The sequence below is a fragment of the Pinus tabuliformis genome, chromosome 7 (genome assembly GCF_031772625.1).
Source record: "Pinus tabuliformis cultivar Carrire ecotype Pingquan chromosome 7, CPIR1, whole genome shotgun sequence".
Lineage (NCBI taxonomy): Eukaryota > Viridiplantae > Streptophyta > Pinopsida > Pinales > Pinaceae > Pinus > Pinus tabuliformis.
The window spans coordinates 820,405,249-820,426,656 of NC_142293.1; positions in this window are offsets into that span (position 1 = coordinate 820,405,249).

The following is a 21,408-nucleotide window of genomic DNA, read 5'->3' on the forward strand; positions in this document are numbered from 1 at the left end:
GCTCCTTGCTCTTTCACTGGCCCAGCTACAACAAGATCCTGCAAAATGGCAAGAGAGGGAAACTACAAGAAGCATACATTCATAATTGATTCAAGGATTAGAATAAATCAAATACACAAGTATAGCAACACATCATTGAGACACATGTATATAGAAGAACCTCAAATGCTTTATTAATGGAAGAAGTAAAGTTCAGGAAGTGATACAACCATAAGAGGCCCAATCCAGCATCACCTCCCAGCAGAAAGAAATCTCCTCTTCACCTCCTTCAAAGCAAATCACCCAATAGTTCTATACTCAAACCAACAACACTTCCTTACATTCACAAGATTCCAGCCTCCCTAGACCTCATGAGAGAGCTCTATATATAGGAGTTTTGGAGAAAGGATGAGTCAGCTTGAGGCTGGCATGAAGCTGACTAGTGTCCTCTCTCACTTCAGTTATTCTTCAGTTCTTGAGTCCACTTGGAGGTTCTTGCTTCCACTTGGAGATCTAGGCCCTCTTACTCATCACCAGTCGAATTCCCTGATCCAAGTGTCATTTTGGAAGCTTCCTGGGCATTGACACCTTGAGGAATGACTGTGCCACATGTCCCAACTCGCCCAGCGCAGGTAGCCTTCTTTGCAGTTGACATTCAGCGCAGGTAGACAGTGGAGCAGTTGACATTCAGCGCAGATGCTCAGTGGAGCAGTTGACATGATCCAGAATTAGCTTGTTTTTGAGTGTTTTCAGGTGGAGAACTGATATTCAGTGCTGTGGTTTGCTGACCTTGTTCCTCTAGGGGGAGGAACAACATGTTTAGGGACTTTGGATCCCTTAGATTATGGACATTTCATGCTTCATGCTGTAAGGCACAAAAATGTCTATAACAGTTGCCCCCTAAAGTATGAGGTCGTTTATCGGGTGAAATGCTTTATCAGGAGGATCCGAAGTTCATTCAATCGCCGAGAGGTGACCCGTAATAAAATACAATACAATACATTATTTTTCATTTTGCTTTCATGATCTAGCTGAGGCGGGCATTCCCATGCTCGGTTTTATAAATTCATTTTGGTACATAGAACAGACGATCGTCTGATGATAGACTGATAATTCTCTGTTGAAATTATCATCCTTTGAGTAGGATGATCATATGCTGCAATGATGTACATGTCAAATGTCTTATATTTCCTGAATGTATATCGCAGCCCGGATGGATGAAACTAGATCCGGGGTCTTCAAACTCGTTCGATCTTCACTCTAAGTACAAGTCGATCCATGTGAGAATTGCGCTGAAGTCGAACATGGAAAGACATCGCTTGATTACCGGTCAATGATGTAAACCGTTAACAAGCGCGAGAGGAATCACCGATAATGATAATGACCCTCAAGGTACTGCAGTACAATTCACGTGGTGTGAATAAAGGACTTGGCGTCAAACACCACGCAAAATCTTTCGGTTGAAGGTCATTGATCTATACCTGTCGCCGGAAGTGAGAAACTTGCCATTGAGGCATGCAAGCTTCAAAGTACTGAAGGGGTTTGTTACTAGATCAACTTCTTGGATAATGAGCTGAAGTCGACAAGAAGCGATCCGTCACAGGAGGGCCTTAATGAATCCCACATCAGTGACACGGAACGGAGCTAATGATTTTAATGGAGGTGAAAACAATCTGTGACATCTGATTCAGGGTGGCGATCATGGATGGATGAAGGATAATGTATGGCAGTGGATGGGACACGGTTGACTCTTTCTGAACAACATCTCTTGAACATATAACGACACTGATGCGATGGATCGGTAGCATTACCCCAAATGTGGATGGTTTGGCGAGACCATGGTGATGAGACCGGTGAATGAAACAACCCAACCCGATGTGGTACGGAGGAAAAGTGTCATGTTCAAGAGCGACTTGCTACCATTAAAGTTTTGAGGTTCTCCCAATTTTTCCCAGTCATTTCTGACCAGTACCTCTTTATTTTTGTCAAGCTTGAGGAGGATAACATATGCTTGTTCTATAACCTGCCCTTCGGGCAAGCCCATCGCTATGTTTTAACGAGCCTAGCGATAGGGAAACTCATTCTCGTCTAAAGACAAGTTTGTCGCTATTTAATCATTTTAACGAGTCTAACGACAAGGAAAACTCGGTCCTTTTCATTTTTAGAGAGTCTAAAAAGGTACAGAAAGTTAACTCCAAAATTCCTTTTTCGTCATCTAATCCCTTAAGTCCGAAAAAGTATAAAACAATACAAAAGGGATGAGTTTTCGATAACTTTAACGAGCCGAATAAAACAAGCGCTCGACCTTTTTGTGCAATAATCCCTCAGGTCCAAAAAGATTAAAATCTAGAGGAGGGATAGCTCTTCCGATCACTTTAACGAGCTGGAAGGCCAAAACTCGGCAAACTTTTCATATTTTACGAGTCAGATGAAAAGAGCTCAAAGAAGACTCGTCTTTTGAGGAACGAGTGATAAACAGGGATAGCAGCAAATTCCAGGTACAGGTTGGAATTTTCCAATCACGGCAGTGTCACAAGGATGGCTAGGTGAAATCACTCTTCGCAGCTGTTCCTCAAAATGGGTAAACAATCATATGGAGGTGAACGATCGGCCAAATGACAGTGGAGGTGGCAGGTGCAAACACGACCAAGGCTTTTATGGCTGATAAATTTACAATCACAAAGGTTATTTACCGGGATAGGTTCATTTTTTATTTAAAAATGAGCTTAAACTCTGGGGGAAACATTGCTCACTGCTTTTATTTAGTTTTTAACGAGCATGAAGACTGCGTTAAAACTGCTTGGATCTTGCGTTTATTTTTTAACGAGCATGAACTTTATGCTAAAACTGCTCGATATACCAGTCATAAGATAAGAATGTCTCCTGTGAGATCTCTATTTTTTATAGAGCTTCATCTTCACTAAGCTTTGCTCCCTCTCATCCTTTCTTTATGCAAGTTTGGAAACGGCTAATCCTACGAGTTTAAAGGGTTAGACCTACAGGTTTAAAGGGAGGACCTAAAAATTTAAAAAAACAAATAGTCGCCCCTTGCTTTCACTCCAAAAGGTTGCATGCCCCCAGGTATAAAATACAATTTCAAGGCTGCCCCTACTTATCCATCAAAACATTTGTTTTAAAGGGTGAGGCTTACCTCTTTCAGGTTACCCAAAGATTGTTCTGTTAATCTTTCAAACTGAACACTTCCTCGGCAATGTCTACCGAAATAGACAAGGGTGAATGACTGTTGTCAAACACGTAACTTTGACAAAAGAATCCTATTCTAGAACAACCCCTCTTCCAACCACGGACGGGGTACGGACTAGTCATATTCTCCCGCGGAAATTCTATCTTATACCCAAGGTTTTCTCTGCCCAAAGCAGACCAGGATGCATGCCCCCTGGGTTCCAGTCCCATCTTTCCGAATCACTCGCACTCATCGGGAAGGAGGACTGGGGTTGGAGACATTTCTTGATTGAATAGACCATTCAGGGTTGGTATGTGACTATTTGCAATGCATGATCCCGGAAATGAAAGTTGGTCTACGAGCTTGACCATTCTTCCTTCGTGTGGAAAACACATTACTCTAAAGAGTGAGGAGACTACAGCTCCCATGCAATATATATAGTCTCGTCCAAGGAGTAGGTTATAATCCAAGGGTCCTTGAATGACCATCACGTTCATTTGAACGGTCTTCCCTTTCAATGTAATAGGCACATTGGGGAGGATCCCTAATGGTCGACTGGTTCCTTTATCGAAACCCGAGAGATTTCTTATCTCAAGCAAAAGCGTCGGGGAACCCAGTGCTTTCCAAGCAATAGAGGAAAGGATACTCACAGATGCCCCTTCATCAATGATAGTCCCAGCCATTACCATTCTGTATATTTGGACGATGATTCTGAATGGTATACTGGCTGGTAACCGGGGTCTGCCTAGTTGGTTCCAATCAAAGGACACAACCAGGTTGCTTGGTGGTGGGACCGAATACACGGCCGGATACGACCCTGATGATGTTCCTTCCTGCGATAAAGGAATGGGCGCATTGCCCTGATGCTCATCAGAGTCTGTGTTGATGAAAAGAATCTGGATGGTGTCATCCTTATTCTCTTCAGTGAGGGTGTCATTTGAAGATGAATCTTCAGTGACGGTGTCATTTGAAGATGAAACCTCTGAAGGCGGAACCGGGTCAACTGCCGTTTCGACCTTTGGACTTTCATCCGGTCTGGATTCAGTAGGTTCATTTTCAATGACTGACGCTTCAGCTGACCACTTGAGCGGGCCAGCTGTATTTTCAACCAACGAAGGACTTGGCACGAGTTTTTTGTATCCAGGAGGAAGTCTTGACGGTGAAACCGGACGATCTTCCAAAACTCTCTTCGCTTCGTCTAAGAAGGGACAACGGTGTATGGCGTGATCGCCTTCACACAGTCTGCAGGGGGATCTTACTCCCCCTCTTTGTCTTGAACCTTCACTTTCGCTGGTTGACGGTAAGCATTCAACATGGCTATCAGAGGTTGATGCTCCCGAATTGTGCAAACGAGGGGACCAGTCCCTTAGTATCCGGGGAATACAGGGACAATCTCTATGGAAGTGGTCTCCTCTACATATGACACATGGCAATTTAGGCTCGGCCTGTGCTGTGTGTGGATTTTTGTCAGATGTCTTTTGCTTGCCCCCAGTCGCCTTAGGCTCCTTCTTCTTCTTCTCTTTCTTCTTCTTCTCCTTCTTCTCCATGGGAGCTTGGCTTTTGCCGGCTCTACCTTGCGAAGATGAAGGATTGGAGGAAGAGTTATAGGAAGTAGAAGGCAGGTGGGCAGCTCTAGACTGATCTAACTGTTGACTCGACTGTTCAGGAACCATGGTGTTCTGAACTACATTGGTTGAGAATAGCCAAATTGGCAGGCCAATTGTCAGTCCTGGAAGCGACAATGTGGCCATGTGGGGTGCACCAACTTCTCCCCAAGAGGAGAAAGGACTAGGATTTCCATCATGTGGAATTCCTTGGTTGGGGCGTTCCATGTTCTCAACCTAAAGATCAACGTAGGAATAGGAGGTGATTATGTTCCGTTTAAAATAAATTTTATAACGACGCTTTAGACACAACTTGCTTTTTCACTTTTTAAGAGTCGAGAAAAAGCTAAAGATGACTCTAGTCTCCTTCGATGTTTTAACGAGCCCAAAGTGACAAATGCTCGGATGGACTTTTTCAGTTATAGAGTTTGAAAAAGGCCAAAAGAAACTACTCTGGAGATCTAGGCAGAGGGTGTGCCAAACCTTTCGCAAAACCACAGAATACGTTTTACGGTACGGGTGGTCGATCTTCGTGAATGCTGTGTTCACTGCATTGCGATCAGTAGGGCGGCCGACACGGCTTCCTATGGATAAAGGCTTTATTCCTATAGGGGTCTCCCAATATATACGCGACGGTACGCGGGAGCACAAGTCCATATTGATACTTATCGCTTCACCGTGGAGGAATCACCCAACCACTCAACGCTAAGATATCACGTTTAACGACGCCGGAACACGTCTCTAGCTTAGACCTCTATGTGTTTGCATTATGTTTCAATGCGTTGTTATGTAAATTCAATTTATTTTAATGTTGATCTTGTTTAGCAGTTTGCCTTTATGGATCACCACGAGATGTATAATACAACTTCCTAAATGCAGTCTAAGATGATAAGCAAGCTTTTCAATCTTTCAACTTTGAAAATCTTAACTACTGAGGGAAAAGAAAGACATCATCTTTTCACACAGATCATAGAGCACACACTAATGCACTTTTTCCTAAATCAACATACAAGCTGTCAAAATGCACATGCACAATGCAGGTATTTCTTTTCTCTTTCTTAATGTTGATGTAAGACAAAAAGAAAGCTGTTGTATAATCTTGAATTCAATTTCAAGTGAAAGCAAACAAGCTTTTGTCCAAAATCAAAAGACACCTTAAGATTTACTTGTTTCAACACTAGAAATACATAAATTCAAACCATATGACGAAAGCAAAAGCTCAATCAGCTATGAACAGCAAACAAACTAACTCTTAAGATCAAAACGACACTTATCACAGGTCTAGATCTAAGAGGCCACAGCAAGACTAGTTCACTTTCGTTATGGGAAACTGCAAATGATGTAAGAAATACACAAAGAACAAATACAGTTTCTTTATACAACCGAGGCGGAATAGTGGCAAGGAAAGGTGGTTTCAGATAGGCACATTGACTGATAACATGCTGCAAAAACAAGGATGAAAACAGGGCAATAAACAGCAAGGAACCCCAGTTGCACAAGGCAAAACTGGTTCAGCGCAGGTAGTACACTGTTAGTTTGACATTCAGCGCAGGTAGCCCCTTCGGGACCTGCGATGAAATGCAGACTGCCTTCACAGTGCCTGCAATGAAGAGATAAACTTTCGTTTTTCTCAGTTTCCGGGTTACAGATTGCTCAAAAATTCACAGTTTTTGGCCAAATCAGAAGCTATCAATCAAGTACACACTAAAGGATGAAAAGGAGGATGAAAAGCTATCACTAAGAGCTGTTCAGAGTCCTTGTGGATCAGCTCTTCAAATCATAAACATGCCCAGAAAATGAGCTAGAGTAGCTGCCCTCTACTTTGCATTTGAAAGATTCAAATGCAGTTCGATTCGGTACTCCCTGTGTTTAGGAAATGAATAGCAAAAACAAAAACAACCAACAACATACGATCCCCAGTGGAGTCGCCAATTTGTTGTTGGGAAAAGTATCCAATACGGAATGACCCTATCCCACTCTAAGGGTGATAGTACCTCAGCAACAATCAAAGCAAAGCTATTTGAGATTACTTCTTTATGAGATGTAAAAGAGGGGAGAAAGAGATCCACTAACCGATGTCTTTCGCTAATGATTGATCCAATATTCTCTCTTTGCTGCTTGCTCCCAGCTCCTTGCTCTTTCACTGGCCCAGCTACAACAAGATCCTGCAAAATGGCAAGAGAGGGAAACTACAAGAAGCATACATTCATAATTGATTCAAGGATTAGAATAAATCAAATACACAAGTATAGCAACACATCATTGAGACACATGTATATAGAAGAACCTCAAATGCTTTATTAATGGAAGAAGTAAAGTTCAGGAAGTGATACAACCATAAGAGGCCCAATCCAGCATCACCTCCCAGCAGAAAGAAATCTCCTCTTCACCTCCTTCAAAGCAAATCACCCAATAGTTCTATACTCAAACTGGCAACAGCACTTCCTTACATTCACAAGATTCCAGCCTCCCTAGACCTCATGAGAGAGCTCTATATATAGGAGTTTTGGAGAAAGGATGAGTCATCTTGAGGCTGGCATGAAGCTGACTAGTGTCCTCTCTCACTTCAGTTATTCTTCAGTTCTTGAGTCCACTTGGAGGTTCTTTCTTCCACTTGGAGATCTAGACCCTCTTACTCATCACCAGTCGAATTCCCTGATCCAAGTGTCATTTTGGAAGCTTCCTGGGCATTGACACCTTGAGGAATGATTGTGCCACATGTCCCAACTCGCCTAGCGCAGGTAGCCTTCTTTGCAGTTGACATTCAGCGCAGGTAGACAGTGGAGCAGTTGACATTCAGCGCAGATGCTCAGTGGAGCAGTTGACATGATCCAGAATTAGCTTGTTTTTGAGTGTTTTCAGGTGGAGAACTGATATTCAGTGCTGTGGTTTGCTGACCTTGTTCCTCTAGGGGGAGGAACAACATGTTTAGGGACTTTGGATCCCTTAGATTATGGACATTTCATGCTTCATGCTGTAAGGCACAAAAATGTCTATAACACTAGTCATTCAACATTTATGTTGATATTATAGATATAGGAAAATGAAAGCCAAATGATCTAATTCCTAAATGAGGACAGGCCTCAGATTTAGTTTTCTATGATTACAAATCAAAATAACAAGAAGAATAGAAAGAACATGCAACCACTGTAAATAATATTTACATGAGATATTGTAGCAAAATAGAAATGTCAAGCATTTAGAAATTCTATCAACAATAAAACCTATAAGTAATTCTATCTATTTGCCTCTGATAGTATGTATATCTAAGAGGCAATTAGATTAGATAATGAAATCAATTCATATAATTGATCATGTCAACTATCTAAACCACTATTTCAAAATAGCACATGTTCAGAAATTGAAATAGAAGGAAAATGCAGAAATATCAAATTCAGATTATATAATAAAATGTTACAAAATAGGTTTTGGCATGTGATTCATGTGCAGACAAGTGTATAACAACCAATTTCCTTCTCTCTCTGAACCACTCAGCCTTCTGCCCCCTCTCAGATGAGAAAACAGGGGTTTTATACAAATGTTTCAATAATTGTTTTACATCAATGTCTAAAATACATATTTCAAAAATATTATTTAAAAATAGTTTCTCATTTCTAGTAAATAGTTTAAGATTTCAACTTTTCCCTTTAACTTCAGACTTAGGATTCCATGCTCATTAGTCTTCCATGGAGGTAATTTATCCAAATTATAATCCTTCACGAATAACGAGTTATGAATTAATAACAACAAACAAATAAACATATGAACAAAACCTGTAACTCTTCCTCATTTGTTAAATTTTCTCATAAAACTATTAAGGAAAAATTCAGATGTAAACATTATTCGCATACCTCACGTCCTTGAAAAGTTCTTGTTGTAAAAATCCTATTCATCTTTAAGTTACGCAATATTTTTCATAAGGATAAATTCGCTCCTCCGTGGTAAAACACTATAAATACCTTCAAACCATAATAACATATCAAGTTCTGGAGCATATGGGTTACAGGAGAAAATGCATAGGTGGAAGTAGGTTAAATCCAAAACCCTAAATGTTTTACACGGCTCCATAAAGTTGTTACAAAGTTGAATTGAATTTAGAATTACATATAAAGGCATCAAACTTGCCAACAAACATGTAATGGTTTCGAGATGAGAGTCATCTTTAATCGATGGTTGATACTTCCCATAACATGGAAAGTTGGAGGGAAGTTTAATGACCATTTATGATGCGGTGAAAACTTAACGGTGAGTTTCATTTAATCGGATGATGGCCATTCCATATCGGGTCGTAAGGTGGTGGTGATTTAACCTCCCTTCTCTGCCCCCGAAGACCTTAAAACGAATGAGTGGGGCCTCATATTTAATACGATAACGTTTATATTTAATATGGATTTTATTGAAAACTTAGTATAATGTTTATATTTAATATTGGTTTTATTCAAAACTTAATATAAAGGTGGTGGTGAGTTAATCTCTCTTCTCTGCCCCGATGGCCTTAGAACGAATGAGTGGGGCCTCATATTTAATACAATAACGTTTATATTTAATACGGGTTTAATTGAAAACTTAGTATAATGTTTATATTTAATACTGGTTTTATTCAACACTTAATATAAAGTTTTCGAAGCCTTTGTTCACTACTATTAGCTCATTTTTCAATAACCTTATTAAAAAATGGTATTTTAAATATTTCCTAGGAACCCCTTTAAATAAGGAATAAATGATTTCTGCATTTGTTTTCCACCTAGGGTTCAGATATCTATGGAAGTAAAAGTAAAGGTTAAAATTTTATGAGTAATTCACAATAAGATCAATGGTAATATTACATGAGGTAAAAATAGAGATTTAACATTCATGAAAGTCTATTTTCAATATTCATTACATACGTTGTTTAGGAAATTCAACCCTCCAAAATATATAGGGATTTAAAGTATTTGCATAATAAATAATTAGTTTGTATATCTAATTCCCTCATTTTGTGGGCAATGTTTCCTTATTTTTAGGGTTCTTAGTTATAGTAATAATAATTTAATTATGTTTTAGGCACATATACTAGTTAGTGTTATTTAATATTTTAATCATTTGTATTTTGAATTTTTATGTCATATATAGAATCAAAATAATAATTAAGTATTTCATATACATATTCATAATATGGCATTTCTTTAATGTCGCTTAGCCACAAGCCCTACTTACTTTTGTTTTTTTAATCCCTTCTACTCATTTCCCTTTTGTGTTTTAGGGAGTGATTTGAATCATAGGAGCATGATAAGGAGTCAAATGGCAAGGAAACATAAAGCAATACCCTCAGAGGAGACCTAGTTCTAAGGAGGGTCATTTTGGTGAGGGTGTGCCTTCATTTTGGAGTATAAAGAAAATTGGGTGATATCCTAGCAGAATTTCTATGATCAACTGAAGTTAACAAAGTAGGATTTAGGTCGTTTGAACATGCTGAGAGAAGAGACAACCGACCCTTCCACAGTTGTCGATGCTCTTTGTCGATACTTTACTATTCTAGTTGGGATAAACAAAATTATAAAAAACCTATCTACTACCAGGTACCAAATAAGGTCACGTTTGGTAGTATGGATCACCAAATACAAAAGCGTGTCTTCGTTACCTACTATTGAATGGGACAAGTTGGTAAAATTAAATAATAGCTTCAAACGCACCATTGCAGTTGAGAAACTCACTATTACCTCATAGTCTGTTAAGCCCGTTCAGGCTATGTAGTCTGTTACGGACCAACCTAAGGAACTGGAGCCACGATTCCTCCTTTTTAAATTAGCCTTAAAATCCATGAATGGAACCTCCACAACTTTATGTGAGATTCTAGTTCCTCTCATGATATTATGCCCAAAGAAATCATAGAGAAACTTGGGTTAAGTATAACCCAGGAGTATTGGTCCTAATTGTATTGTCAGAAGATAAAAATATGAGAATGGTTTTCTTACAGTGGATCTATATTGGATGAAATGTTGATTTATTCTATGACTAATGAATTCACTGTTACATTTTCGGATGCGGCGCAGGACTGGTAAGAGCTAGGGTTTTAAGAATATTCAAGAATTGAATGCCATGGAGGGGCGCAAAGGGGGGAGCTCCACTCCCTCCTACAGTCAAGCAGAAGCCAGTCGAGGTAAGAAACCGTTGGAGACGGCTAGAGGTCTTTCAGGAGAAGGGAAAAGGAACAGTGACAAGGCACAAGATTTGACCAATTCAAGGGAGGACAACAAATAAACTAAAATGAGGAAGAGGACAAGAAACAGAAAGCAGAAAAAAAAAAACACAAAAGGGTCCATGTAAGCCTAAGGCTGAGGTCACACCCAGAGTAGTTCTAAATGATCTTGCACTGTAGGTGCACAGGGATCACATGCGTACCTATGCTATCATTTGTAAATTCATGGGATTATGGCCCATTGAGAAGGCGCCGCAAGCATGGATTAAATACCACTGGAAACCTAAAGGAGGCATAGACCTACATCTTGGATCAAAAGGTTTCTTCACGGTAGTCTTCACAAATATAGAGGACAAAGACAGGGTGTTTGAAGGAGGGCCCTACTTCTATGTAGCTCCAGGCCTTTATATGCGGCCTTGGATGATGAATTTTGTATCGGAACACAAAACTTTCACTTCGGTACTGATCTGGTAAGACTCTATTCCCTACCTCTAGATTACTGGCAAACTAAATCTTTATCTGCAATAGGAAATAAATTAGGGCATTTTGTCAAAGCATCTGAGGCAACCAGAAGGGGAAAATACACTTCCTTCGCCCGAATATGTGTGGAGATGGATCTCTCTGGAGCTCTGCCGAATGAGGTCATCCTGGAAGTTTTTGATGAAGAATGGGTGCAAATAGTGGATTACGAACATATTCCTTTCAGATTTCGAAGGTGCCATGAACATGGGCACCTATTTAGAGATTGCCCTCTTAGTAAAATAGAGACCAAAAGTAAAGCTACCACAGTGAAAGACACTGAAAGCTTTCACAAAATGGGATATAGAGGAAAGGGGGGTAAAAGGGGGCCAAAGAAAAATCAAACAGAGGGGCAACAGGCCAGTCCGAACAGGTTCCAAGTATTAGAAGAAGAGGAAGAGACAACAAAGGTAGATCAGGAAATGGAGGGAAGCCCAGGGGATAAAGATAAGGAAGAAAATAGTGTGAAAACACAGGGTACTTATAAATAGAAAGGGACTACGTGGAACAACGAGGAACTGGAAATGGACCAATAAATGACCCCGAGTGAGATGGAAATGGAGGATCATGAACTGTAGGATATTCTTGACAGAGAACACTTAGATCTAGAAGGATTCTTGAAACAGGGAACCATGGGAGGGGTGGACTCATTACCTCAAGAAGAGTTTAACAGAGTGTAGCAGTTGTTCCTATGGAGAACTCAGACTAACGAGTTGGAAGGACAAAGACACACTGAAAGGCAGGGCTACGAAGGGGTGAAAATTATGAAAACCACACCAGGACTAGCTCCCAGGAATCCAGGAAGGAAAAGCAGTAGAAAAAACTAAATAAGTTATTGATGGAATGTGGAAAACTAATGATAGATTCAGGTAAGATGGAAGATCTAACCAGCTACTCCTTTACAAATATTTCATAATGAAGTTAACATCTTGGAATATCAGAGGTCTAGGAAGTAAAAGGAAACAAAGGCTACTCAACAATAGAATGAAACAAGAAGCTCCAAACATGATATTTATCCAGGAAACTAAATGTTCCATTCAAAAAATAAAGGAAATACACAATAAATATGAGTTTCTAGAAGTAAAAGCAGATAAGACAGTAGGAGGTATCCTTACTCTTTGGAACTCCCAAAATATTGGCATTATAGATGTTGAGGCATCTAGGAATTATTTATCAGTGGTTATTCAGCCTGTGGGAGACAGAGAGATGTATTTAATTACAAATGTTTATGGCCCTCAAAGACCTAATGATAAACTCAGGCTTCTAGATTCTCTTGTGGAAGTAAGAGGCAGACATGTAGGAATACCATGGATAATGGGCCATGATCAAATCCCTTACAAAGAAAAAAGGTGGGACCAGAACTTTAAGCAAATACTCTATAGAATTTTAGAATTTTCTAGACAACATGAAGCTAGTTGACATAGATACGAGTAATGGCCTCTTTACATGGAACGATAAGAGAGGAGGAGAGTCTCAAGTAGCCTCAAAGTTAGACAGATTCCTTATCTCAGAGGACCTCATGCTCACAGGTATGGATATGACAGTGAGAATTATCCCCTTCGGTGGCTCGGACCATTGGCCTGTCCAACTTGAGGTTCAGGGCATTGGCACCCCCAAGAACAAACCTTTTAGATTTGAGAATATCTGGCTCACCCACCCAGATTTTATTAGCAACATTGCAAAATGGTGGACAGAGGATCTGCAGATTCAGGGTACGAGAATATTTCTACTACACAAACGACTAAAACATATCAAGCTCAGACTCAAAGATTGGAAAAAGAATGAGTTTGGCAATATTTTTGAAGTGAAAAAAGCTGTCGAAGGTAAAATGCAGGAAATCAATCAAGCCCTTATCATGGATGGCTTTAATAGAGCAAGGAACGATCAAGCCACCAAGCTTCATCAAGACTGGGAGAACTTATGTAAGCAAGAGAAGATATTTTGGAGACAAAAATCAAGAGTTCAATGGCTAAAAGAAGGGGAGAGAAACACAAGGTTTTTCCATAGATCCACAATGGAGAACAGGTCGCATAATAGGATCTCAACGATCAAGGACTCCGAAGGTCAATTACTCAATACCCATGAAGACATAGAAGCTGTGTTGGTTCAACACTTTCGAAGTATAGCAAAGGAGACCATATTATATAGAGCTCATTTTATCAGGGACTTCACTAAGCACATTCCTAAGCTAATAACAAGAGAAGATAATTACAATCTCAATAGGCAGGTGAATGAAGAGGGGGTTAGAGATGTTATCAAAGAAATGCAGAATGGAAAAGCGCCTGGCCCTGACGGTTTCAATGTCGATTTCTTTAAAGCTTGCTGGAACATTGTCAAGCAAGATATTGTGAATGTCGTGGAGGACTCCAAGATGAGTAGAGCCATTCTGAAGATGCTCAATACATCCTTCATCTCTTTGATCCTGAAACAGGACATGCTCTAACTCCATACAAATTCAGACCCATAGCTTTGTGCAATGTGGTGTGCAAGATAATATCCAAAGTAATTGCCAATAGACTCAAACCCCTTCTTCTCACTCTTGTTACTGTGGAGCAAACATGTTATGTGGAGGGCAAACAAATTCTCGATAACATCATCCAAGTGCATGAGGTGGTTAATTCATTATTAAGTAATAGGAAGGTGGGAATGATTATGCAATTGGACATAGCCAAAGCTTATGACAAGTTGAATTGGACCTACATCAGGAAGGTCCTTCTAGCCTTTGGATTTGACCACAACTGGGTAAGGTGGGTTATGGCCCTGTTGACTTCATCTAGTTTTTCAATTCTGGTTAATGGTTCTCCTTCTCATACTTTTAAACCTTCAAGAGGCCTCAGGTAGGGAGATCCTCTCTCCCCCTTTCTTTTCATCCTCATGATGGAAGGACTTGGTCGATCTATCAAGCATGCTAAAGAAGTGGGTACTATCTAGGGTCTCAAACTCTCCGATACTGGACAGGCTTTGACCCATCAGCAATTTGTAGATGACACCATGCTTCAGAGCATCCCCACGGTAAAAGAGGTGCTAGCATATAAACAAATCCTAAGTGACTTTTCCATGGCAGCAGGTACAGAGGTAAGCCTCTCCAAATCTAAGATTTTCTTCTTTAATACTAATTTTTCTATTCAACGGAATATCTCCAGAATTCTGGGCTTTCAAAGAGATGTGCTACCTTCCAAATACTTGGGCATTCCACTAACTAACAAACCTCTGCACAAGAGTATTTGGGAGCCAGTGATTAACAAGATGCAAGACAAGACTCAGAAATGGACAATTAGATCTTTGAACTTGGTAGGCCAACTGATGCTTACAAAAGTTGTCCTTCAATCAATTCCCATATTCATGCTTTCATCCCTTCCAGCTCCAAAAGGAGTCGTGCATCAATTTATAATCATTCAAAGAGACTTTATTTGGGGTAAGGGGGAGGAGAAAAAGAAATGGGCCTTGGTAGCTTGGGAATTTATCTCAACAACAGTCTTAATTTGATAAAGCGAATTGGTATGTTTTTCACTCTCACACTAATTTTGATGACCAATAATAATATTCTTAGAAAATTTAGGATATTGAACAAGTTCATTATGATGGTAGGGTATCTTCCCTTTATATGATTTTTGATGGGAGGAAACTATATAACTCATTAGGGGACCATGGTAACTGTAAGTCCGAATTTGACAGAATCTTTCATATTACATGTAAGGAATGGAGTTGTTGGAGAAAAAGTGAAGCACGAGGATATTAATAGAATAATATTTTAGTAAATGCCAACAAAATCCATGACAAGAAAAAAAATGACAATATCACACATTTAGAACTGGAACAATTGGGGAGTCATGTACAAAATGACGAGGATCAAACATATCACCCAAGAAATGAGGTAGACAAAGAAATATTTGTGTCATATCAACGTCAAGATCCCAAATTTACTTCAATCTATAATGGGAAAATAATAAAACAAGAAGGTTTTCACATGAGTAGATTTCCTAGGTATCCTAGCGCAGATAATCAAGAGAGAAATGAAGAAAGGTATGAGCAAGCAATAGAAAGTAACTACTACTTCAATTCTAACAATATTATTTTGGACTCTTATGCTAAAAACAGACGTGATGGAAACACTTTGGCCTATCAGTAGGGCAATGGTTCACTAGCCTTAAATACATTTACCAATGTCTATTACATTTCTTAGAGATATACAAATGATATAAATAGGTCACAATATAGTAAAAATGATTGCACAACTGCTGGTCAGATAGAAAGCAAGGGTGATCCTAATCAAAGTGCAAAAGATGGAAGTGATTACACTGGGAATAGTCCTCAAAGGGAAGATAATTTATAATCTTTAAGTAATATGAATCACTAGGGATATGGCCATCTGAGTACAATGGGTACTAGTTCAAGTGAAAGTTTTGGAAATGATATGTTGAGAATTCCCCCTAGGTACATGTTCCAGTAGGCAGTAGGAATGAATTCAATGAACCAGTGGCATGTAGAAAGTGTTAGATGAGACTCATCTCTAAGAGGAATAGTGCAAATGAATTCTCATGGGGCAAAAGGCTCTTGAACATGCAGACTTAGCATAATCAAAGGTGCTTAGGACAAGCTCACAAAATAAAACTATGAACACATGAGAGGTATTAAATTTATTCGATGTATTTGGACTCGAATGAAATACCTAATCTATGAATACTACGGATCCTTCTAAGAAGTTTAGTTTTTCAGTATTGTGCATCCTTTTTCCCAATTGAAAATAATTCATGCTTAGATTGATATCATATGCTTGATTTGTTTGTAGCTCTTTTGTAATAAGCAGTTGTTTCTTTTGCAGGATGTTTTGAATTCAAGTTTACAAACCAATTTAAGATAACTACTAGGAGGAGGACATAATAAATACTTTGGCATAGGTTATGCTTTTGCAAACTCATATTTATTTGAGAACCACACAAAAATATATGGTTCAAACAAGCCAACATCTTTATCAAGATAAGGTTTTGGTTCTTGTTTTGTTCTTAAGTAATTTGTGTATTTGTTGTTCCACCAACTTTTACTAGTTTTCTATAATATAATATACTGAGATGTTCAATTTCAGCTTATAAATTGTTTCTATCCATCCAAAACGTTCTTGATCTTCTAAGCAAGTTAGATAATCCAAATGAAAGTGACACATTAAAGCACACTATATTTAGTGAGTAGAATGCATCTATTGATCTCAATGAATCTTCTTCACTTGATGTTTCAGTTACTCATTTTGGTCATAACCAGTCGCCAATAACTCGCTCTTCTCAGGGATTTGGATTTAGACTGGCTTCACCAACCCAACTATTGCAAAGGATGAAAAATTGGTCTTTACAAAAAAGTGCAGCTATGCAAGCTACCGATGTAATATTGGATAGGCATATTCATCCATCAAAAGGATAAAGTGCCCACAAGAGTGTAGCTTTAGAAACTCATAAAGATTCTTTATCAAACGTAGGTGATGATGCCACAACTGAAGTAAAAATCAAGCAAGTGACCACCTCCACAATATCATTAAGTGTTCCCTCTAAATCATCACCAACATGTGTAAAAGAGAATGTTGTAAATTTGGAAAAACCTCCATACTTCACAACCTTTGATAGTCATCCTTCAACTCAGTTAGAATATATTCAACACCTAAATTCCACTGTATAACTTATATCAATTCCTTAATCAATAGTTCCACGTGTAGTTACCCAAATACATACCAACATATAGGTAATATTATCACCACTCATAAACTTCAAAGCTCACAAGATGTAGCTGTTGTAGGGAAAATAATACCAAGTTGTTATTTAGCGGCACCATCTACAATTTCTTAATTAAATTTTGCTATAGAAAGGGAAACTAAGATGTGGGGTTATCTCACCCACTCAACTTGACCTTTTAGTTGAATAAATTATCAAAATTATTTACTGATTAGGTGCTCAAAATTATGCTCAAAAATCAAAGTGTCAGAATCTTTTCAAACTCATCTTTAGATTGAATAGCTCCTCATTCTGAATCCAACAATGTGAACGACACCCAAATCTGAGTTCGTATGTAGAAGATTGAGCAAGTCAAATTTCAAGTTTGACTTGTCTATGTGGTAGGATTGGGTGACATGGAAAGGGACCCAGCGAATGGGGAAGTGCCAAGTGGCAGGTTTCCACTACGTCCTGCATATCCCATATCTGAAAAAAAAAAGAGGCGTAGGTCAAGAATCGGCCCCCGCAAATCACACCGAAACCCCATTGTTATTATTTGTTACCACTGATAAATTGTTGATTGTGATACACTATCAAACGCATGATTTTATGTGTTGCAGTTTAGTGTCCCAGTGGGTCTGTCATATCACATTTGTTATGTCCCCATAGACGATTATTGATTGTGATGAGCACCCCAATCGTGGGAATTTTATATGACACAGTTTAATACCCCGGCAGGTTCGCAACATTGCTGATATTATCGTAGTGTGTCGTCGTGTTGAACTTCACCAAATTCAATGAGCGGGAGGTTCCAGACGCAGGAATTTTATATGTTGCATTTAGTTATCATGTTGGATATGCAATACTGCATCACAACATTTTGTTGTGTTAAGAGCCCGCAAAGCTTGATGATTGTGATTGCGATAAGACCAACAAATTATAGCTCACCGAATGGCGAATTCCTCGCTCTATTAACAGATTTTGGAGCAGAAATGGGGTTTTTGGTCGTTTTTAGAGAATTTTGTGGAACAAATAGTGGAAGAACTAGGAGAAGTCATAAATTATTCAGTTCTTATCCAAATTGGATGCAAAAAGAGACTAGATAGCCATTTTTGAGTATTCTAAACTCATTGAGACAGGTTTCAGAGGCATTTGAGCATTGTAAACACACTTTTATTGTAATTTGAGCATAATAGAGAGGCCCAAGCCATTGGAAGCTGGACCAAGGAGACGTAGCCCAGGAGGGGTGAACTCCTTTATCATGTGTTTTTTGTGTGATGTATTTTGATGTTCTTTGTTGATATTTTTATTTTTTTCAACAAATATCTTTATGTTGAATTGTTTATAACATTTACATAAGAAACTCTCATGGGAATCAATTAATTAAGAAAAAGTATTTAATCCTCAAGCACTTGATAAGAAAATGATAAGAATCTTGGGTTTTATTCTGAATGGGGAATTAGCACAACATTAGTAATCTGCTCCATTTTAGATCAAGTTGGTATCAGAGCTAGGTTTTTGCTTACTAGATTTTCTTTGTGAAAGAAGGATTTAATTGTTTGCAAGTTTATGTCATGCTTACAAGGTTAAAACTCAAAAGAGAAGAAGGAAAGATGGTTGAAATCCCTATGGTTGGCTCAAGGAGAAGAAGAGAAAGGTTGCAAAATTCTTCTACACCAGTACATCCTCAAGTTGCAAAATTTGCAGTTGAATCTCCAGAGATCATGTTCATGAAGGAGAACGTATCATCACAGAAGATGAGAATACCTTCAAAAAGTATTTCTTTGTTATGACATAGATGGTTAAGGTCCTCTATGAAGAGAGGAAGAGCAGGGTACAATGAGAAAGTTCTAAGCCTCCCAATGGAGAAGGATCTTCAGGAGCAGGTAATGGAAAAGAAGATAAAGGAAAAGGAGGTAATGGGAATGGAGGAAAACCTCCACCATCTCCACCATCTTCTTTATATTCTTCTTTGAAAACATATTCACCCTCTTCCACTAATACCACCGCTACTCATACTCATCATCATTCTTCAAAAGGAACTGGTAAATCACCTTGTCTAAAGATTGATGTTAAATTCGAGTTGCCTATGTACAATGGTGAAGTGAATGTAGAGAAGCTGGATATCTGGATTCATCAGTTGGAGGTGTATTATAGAATTCAGCACCTTCAAGAGGATGATATCAAAATTCAATTGGCTCCATTCAAAATGGAGGGTGCAACACTTGTATGGTGGGAATCAAGGACTCAAGATGAGATTAAAAAACATGGTAAGATCTCTATTTCTTGGACTGATTTCATTGCTGCTATAAAAAGACAGTTCTACCCTTTAGCTCATATGCAAAAAACTTTCATGAATTGTCAAAATTTCAAACAGTTAAAAGGTCAAAATGTGCAAGAGTATACTCAAAAGTTTAGTAAAAGAGCTCTTATGCTAGGAGTAGACTTACAGTCACAAGATACTTTGTTGAAATACATAGGAGGATTGCATATCTATCTTCGACATACCATTATTATGTTTAGTCCCACGAATCTTGATGAGGTCTGCATTCAAGCTACACACCTCGAAGAAAGAGGGAAAAATGTACAAGAAGAAGGTAAGAAGAATCAATTTCAGAGTGGTGAAAAAGGAAAGAAATTTAAAGAAAAGAAGAAGAAGAATGCTTCTATTAAGAAAGAAGAGGAGAAACCTGCGTGCAAGAATTGTTCCAAAGAGAGCCATGATGAAGCGCATTGCTGGAAGCTTCATCCAGAATTAAGACCGAAGAAATTTAACAATAAATGGAAATAGATGACAAACGCCGATGCACAACAAGAATTGGGTTTTAACTCAGGAGATGAAACCAAGATTGCAGCCACAGTCACTAAGGGAAAGCCATGGCAAAAGACTCAAAGAGGAAGCCATGCAAGCACCAACGCAGCAAATAAATCTAAAAATGATTCGAATGAGGAAACAAATTTGAGTTGTTCCATATTAGAGTTATTTCCAAACACACCAAGATTGATCAAGATTGATATGTTGTTTGACAGTGGATCTCAGGAAAATTTAATTTCTACAAACTTGGCCAAGAAGTTGAATCTAGAAATCGTGCCTCATCATAAACTGTATCCATTGGTTTGGATAACCAAGGATGCCAATTTTCAAGTCACATAGAAATGATTTTTTAGGTTTTCAATCACTTCCAATTTCATTGATGAAGTCAAATTAGACGTTTTGCCTTTGGATATTTCTGGGATTGTGTTGGGAAGCCCGTATCTGTATGACAGGAAAACTGTTTTCCATAGATTTGAGAACAAATATCATTTGTTCAACTATGGTGTGGAGTATATTGTGAGAGCCCATCGCAGAAAACTTAGTCTCTCTTTAGAAAGCGCAGGGGAAATGAAGCAACTGGTCAATTCTAGCAAGAGTCTCGTGCTCCTTATGATCAAGCAAAAGAATGGCTCAGAGAACGAATCCTTTGCAGGTTGTGACATGAATCTGAAATCTGAATTGGTTGATGTGGTCAATAAATATGGGGACATGCTTCAAGAACCAAATGGATTGCCACCAAAAAGAGGAATTCAGCCCAAAATTCAACTACAATAGGACTGTCCACTCTCAAACATCAATATGTATCGAATGTCAATTCTAGAATGTTTAGAAATTAAGAAAAAAGTCAAGGAATTGTTGGATAAAGGTGTAATTCGTCCCTCGACTTCGCCATGTGGTTCACCAATTTTATTGGTACCAAAAAATGATGGAACCTGGTGCATGTGTGTAGATTATTGAGATTTGAATAAGATTACAATAAATAATTGATACCCACTACCCAAAATAGATGATTTACTAGAGCAATTGAAAAATGAAAAATATTTCACTAAATTAGACTTGAGAAGTGGATATCATCAAGTAAGAATAGTTGAGGAGGATATTTGGAAGACCACTTTTAAAACTAAACAGGGATTGTTTGAGTGGTTGGTTATGCCTTTCAGTCTTTGTAATGCTCTAGCTACATTCATGAGAGTTATGAATGATGTTTTAAGATCACTTCTTGATGAGTTTGTAATTGTTTATTTAGATGATAGAGTCATGATCTGGATTACCCACGGTTTCTAGTTCACTAGAAACTGTGGGTAATCCGGATCATGACTCTACAAAAAACTTCCACAGAAGCTTGAAATCTAACATATTTAGATGATATTTTGATATTCAACAAATCACAAGAAGAGCATATAAAAAATGTGAGGAAAGTTTTGGATATCTTG